The 5885-nt window shown below is 33.9% G+C and overlaps 1 pseudogene across 1 annotated transcript; it reads right to left on the bottom strand.

Moving 5' to 3' along the window:
- Positions 1-3287: 3287 nt before the first annotated feature.
- On the bottom strand, positions 3288-5311 carry LOC308498545 (PC4 and SFRS1-interacting protein-like; annotated as a pseudogene). Its single transcript has 3 exons — positions 5290-5311; positions 3578-4824; positions 3288-3505 (listed from the first exon to the last, which is right to left on the bottom strand). The product of its transcript is annotated as a PC4 and SFRS1-interacting protein-like (transcript).
- Between the last annotated feature and the right edge of the window lie 574 nt (positions 5312-5885).

Raw genomic sequence — 5885 nt, 5'->3', positions numbered from 1 at the left:
GGAATCCACATATTAATAAGCAAACTCACTAATTGTGGTGCTGTTGATGGTAGACCATACTTAAAACAAGACTGTGATAAGCCTATTATTTAAAATTTTAACTTTTTTTTTCATGCAATTAAACGAGAAACTGAAGTAATATGAATAAAGATGTGGAGGTATTTTGGACAGTAAATTTACCTGCAATTGGAGCCCTTCACACAAAATATCTCTCCATTAGATTAATACACTACTGTGTCTTTGCAAAACAAAGTAATGTGTTCATTCTTATGGATTGAAACCCAGTTTGAAAATCATGGGTGATATGGGCTAAGGCTGAGGGTCTCTGCTATAGCAAACAACCCCTAGTATCTGAGAGGCATAAAACAACAAAGATTTCTTTCTTGTTTATGTTCTGTGCTCATCATGGACCTTTGCTATTGCAGTCACTCAGGGATTCAGGATGATGGAGTAGCGGCTGATGCGCATGATGTTGGCCTCTATGTCAGAGGAAAGAGGAAGACTCTAAGAGTGTGTGCTCTTGCAAGTAAATGCCAAGCTTTGGTTTCAGCAATTAAATGCCTATGACTCATTGGCCAAAACTAGGCATCAAGCTGTCTCAAACACAAGAGACAGGAATGCAATCCTACTATGGGACTGAAAGGGAAAGTGCAGCGATAGGGGGTGGGAATATTTAGTGAACAGCAATTATGACTATCACAAGCCACCAAATTCTTTTCCGAGAACTGCGCCTGAAGCCTGATGTCTGAACATCAAGTGAACCACTTAGCTGTTGGTTAAAGACACTTTATGACTCCGGAAAATCTACATGTGAAAAATGCTGCGCTTGAGATGATTAGACATCAACCCTATGTCTACCTCAAACAGATGGCAGAAATGTAAAACCTGTGAAATGGAAGAAAGAAACTTTAATTATTGAAATATGTTCAGCATATTACGGACAGAAAATTTTGTCCTATTGACTCATTTTTTGGGTTTTTTTTTTACTAGACAATGATTTATTTTCTGACCAGTGCAGCTTCACTAGTTTTTCTGTAAACAAAATTCATCATCCCAAACTGCACTTTTTGATTAGTTTAATTAGAATTTCTGCTTCATTGTCACTACACAAGAGAAACTTACGGAGTGGGAAGAGGCCAAAGGTTTGTCTTACCACCAAGTTATTCAACGCAGAATATATAAAATTTGTTCAGAAAGTGGAAGATAACTAATTTTTAAAGCATAATTCCTTTCCTAAACAATACATCTTTCCTCTACAACTATTAATAGACTCAACACTTAAAATTTTGTGATACCCTGTATCTTTTGAAGCAATACTTTCTTCATTTTTTAAAAATAATGCTATTACTTTTATAGTTTTGTTTTATCTATCAAGAAACAACTTTCTCACTATTCAGTGAGGAGTCAGTATAGCAACTATCTGTATTTTCATTACCTTATTAACGTATACACCTGAATCCATTAAGTTCTTGAAAAGAAACCATGGTCACTAAACAATTAAAAAGTCTTTACATTGTGCTTGCAAAACAATTTTAAAATATTTATCTAATTTAAGAGGGGTTTCAGGTTCCTTTTTTTTTTTAATAGAACAATTCTTTAATCAAAACTAGTTTACATGATGACACCTATGGCTTCCTAGACTAAATCTTCCTAGACCAAATTTTAATTGTACTATGGACCAAACAGATATAATAGCAAGAGTTCCCTGAAAACAGTGGGTCCTAGGTTCCATTATAAGACTTCTCAAAAGCAAAGCTCCAAACTATTGAAATAATTCAAACTTTTCATCTATAGGTGAAAGCAATTATCTGAGAGGTCATAACATACAATGCATGTCACATGTAAACACTGAAGTATTCAAAGCCTTTTTCCATGTTCAGTTTCAAAACATGAAAAGTGTCTTTTAGTTACTAAAAGCCACCAACAGACCTAATCAAAATATCTTAGAAATGTTTTTTTAAGTTACCCCTAAACTTTATCTGTTATCCTTGGTTATCCCTACTTTAGTCCACATACATGAATATACAGAATTTCAAAACATACTCCTTTATTTTGCTTACTGCCTCAGAGCACCGTTTCCACTTTTTGCAATCCTGTCACGTGTATGCCACAGAAATAAAAATTCCCTTCTGATATAGCCATGCTTTCAAAAATGTTAGTTCCCTTACATGACATTTACTTTTATGTATTGTGCAGGCATCATGAATTGTTATATATATAATGTGATGGCTCGGTGTGAGGTCAGAGGGATAGTGGATGGGAGAGGGGGGTTCACAGTGTGAGGGATATAAATGATGAAAGTTTAAGTATTACCTTGTCTTGTACACCTGAAACTAATAAATTAAAATACAAATAATAATAATAATAAATAGTAGTTAGTGATATCCTTAATGACTGACTTTTTAAAAAAAATTCAGAAATGTCTTAAAAAGTAACTTTTATTATTTAGTTTTCAGTTGCAGATACTCGTGCCTGTAAAGGATCTTAGATGACTGAACCCTAAAGACAGATCATTCCTATACATACCTATTCTTTGTCTGCAGGAAAGTCATGTGACTTCACTGAATTCCCAGCCACAAAATTAAATTCACTTCAAGAGCTAACATGAGTTTTATACCTTGTAAAAGTATACAAGATATACTTTTACAGTTGGATATCTACTTGTCATACAAAATGGCATACAGACTGCACATTGTTACAACTCAACAGGATAATGTAGCACAATGTAGACTTTGAGATTGACTTCAGACAAAAGAATTGAGTACTTTTACTGAAGTAACATTTTATCCACCATAAACATGCATAACTTCTACAAAACCCACAAACAGTGAAAAGACAGTCTGGTATATCAAAGATTTTTAAAAACTATGTACAAAACCCACCAGTTTGGGTAGAGAGCAAAGCTTTATACAAATAGCAGTTTTAATAATGTAACTTCTTTCTATTATCAATTCACATTAACATATAGACACTAATTGAAAATATGTTACAACTAATGTCTGGAAAAGCAGTTCAACATTTCCTAAATGAATTTTCCCTCACATTTACCATATAATGTAGCTGTTATTACTACACAAGTACAATTAAGCAATGTTTCATTATTTTAAACAAAACAAAGATAAAGAGATTTTCTCCCTCAAAACAAGTTTTAAATGCCAAAACCTATGCTTATGAAACTTTAAAACTTTCAGCAGTCTAAATAGTTCACGTGAAAACTATTACAAACTTCTCAAATGTTCTTTATATTTCAGGTATGTCAACCTATTTATCTAGCGTGTAAGATAACATTAAAGAGATCCTTCTATCTCTCTGTCTTCACAGGATGGCTTTTTCTTACTGCTGGTCTCACCTTTGCTTTCTTCACTGCCATCTCCATTATGTTGTGGTTGTTCACTGTCTTGAGCATCAAATCTCCATTTGGAGTCTTTGAACCTGTCTGTTCCTTTTCTAGCTTTTTCTTTGGCCTCTGCTTCCCTTCATTTTTGGTTTTATTTGCTTCCTCTTGCTGTTTTGTTGTTGTTGTTGTTTTGTGGGTTTTTTGCAAGAGATTTATTCAGCATCTTCATTGACCAAAAACATTTTTATTTTTTTTTGGCAAGAGATTTATTACAGAATCTTCTTCACCCACCCAAACAAGTTCTTAAACTTGTTATAGCACATTGTAGACTTTTCCATGACAATCTGACTCACTTTAAATCACCGTCTTTTTTTCAGCACTGTGATCATCTCTGTGTGTTTCTGAGCTTGTTGTAGTATACCTGAAGTAAGTTTATCCAAGTCCTCAATACACCTGTTCACATCAAGATGATCAGTTTTGAGTGATTTTTTTAAAAAATGTCAGCATGTAGTCTTTGAAATCAAGAATCGATTGCCGTTTCTTGCGTCTCCACTTTCTTAACTTCTGGCTTCTTTCCTGCATCTTTATTATGCTGCTCAGTTTCATTTGTTCCTCTTGCTTGCGTTTCCTATCTGCTGCCTCTTTCTTAGGTTGGCCTTTCAGCATATCCCTTCAGTGAGCGGTCTGAAAGTTTCTTCTACCTTTTCTCTTCTTTTCTCCTTGATCATCGTCTTCCTTTTCAGAATCAGAGGTTGATGTAAACCCCGTTTAAGCTTTTTTTTTTTTCCTTTTTGATTCATCTTCTTCTCACCCCACCCCCCGCCCCTTTTTTGTCTGGCTCTTTTCTTGGCTTATCTTCTTTCTGGCCTTCTTCATGTTTTTTAAGCTGTGTTTTTAAGTTGTTTTTACCTCTTGCCCCCTTTTCTTACTTTTGTCTTCTTCAATTACCATGTCACTCTCAGAAGGACAGGTCTGTTTTATCATTCGGGCTCTGCCTGTTGGTTTTGGAGTCTTGACTTCAAGACTGCAAAGTCATCCTCTTGGAGGACTTGCTTTTAGATTCACAGATACTGTTGCTGTTGTCACTATTCCCGCCTCCTCGGTTTCTACTTGCTTTCCTGCCTTTCTCTTTCTCTCTCTTCTGGCAGCTTTCGGAGTGGCTATGTCTGTCGCTTTAGTCACATCCTCCTCGCTGGTTTTTTCTTCATGGTCAGTATCCACTTTTGAAACATTAGTTTGCTTTTCTTCAACTTGAACATCAGATGATGCATTAGATTGCTTAGATGATGGCTGCTGACTTGAAATTTTCACTTTTGTATTGTTATCTATCTCTCATAAACATTCATTAAAGCCTTTTGTTTATTTGGTTTTTCGTACTTTTCGTTTTTTTTCTGAGTAAGGAACTATATCCTTTGGACCTAAACAAGCAGTCTCATGAGTTCCAAAAAAGAAAATGGGTAGTTTGTTTGTGGGTAGTTTTAGAGTTCCTCAGAAACTTTATCTACACATTATTTGATCTCATTTATTTAAAGGGAAACTAAAAGGTTATAAATGTGAATAAGGTATAATTTTAATAATTATGAGTTAGAACAGATAATTGATGAACTTGAAATTATACCACCGGACTAATGGACAAGTTAGAGTTATGTCTTTTCATGATGATCAAGGCCTAATGTATATTCTGATTTGGTACTGAAAACAAGTTCAGTTTCATGTGGACCAGTTAATTAAATGAAATTATAATACAGTCCTTGTAGACAACAATAAAACAAAGTGTATGGGGATTTTAGTCTCAATCTCATATATCAGTGATATTTTCATAATGCATTCAAGTACACCAAGAAATTCCTTCCAGCATTCACTAATTGTCCTGGGGGTCCTTGAAGCTTGTCCTTATTACTGAGTCTCAAACTTAATGTCCCATGTTTCAGATTTCTATTACAGCAACATACCACTTTTGGTATCAAAATCCATGCCAGTTAGGTATTGCTGCATTAAAAACAAAACAAACTTCAAAAACATTTTATTGTATCACAACTTTGAGATTCAGAAGTTCACATAAATAAAATTGGGACTAGTCTATTTCTATTTCTTAGTGACTATTAAAAATTTTAAATACACAAAATAAGTTTAATAAGATGAAAGAAAAGTAAAAGTAAAATGTTACAATGTCTATGCTTCGAGAAGTGATAAAATACCAATTTATATATTAAATTGGAATAAATCTGGGATATGACATGTAATGTCTAGTGTAACCATTTGAAAGAGTTAGAGAATATTTAGAAATCAAGACAAAGAAAACTGAAATCTAACTTAATTAATACAACAAAGGCAATAAAGGAGGTAAAGAGGAATACAAATCAGATAGATCAGACAGCAAAAATATAAGATGTTTAATTTAAACACAAATATAGTGTTTGTACTACCTACAAGAAAACACAAGTGTTTGTAGTACCTACAAGAAATGCAAGTGAACCAAATACTTCAAATAAAAGACAGATTATCAGATTTAAAAGATTAAATCATATGCTGCTTACAATAGACATAC

This window comes from Rhinolophus hipposideros (assembly GCF_964194185.1).
Source record: "Rhinolophus hipposideros genome assembly, chromosome: 6".
Lineage (NCBI taxonomy): Eukaryota > Metazoa > Chordata > Mammalia > Chiroptera > Rhinolophidae > Rhinolophus > Rhinolophus hipposideros.
This window is presented reverse-complemented; position numbering and strand designations above follow the sequence as displayed.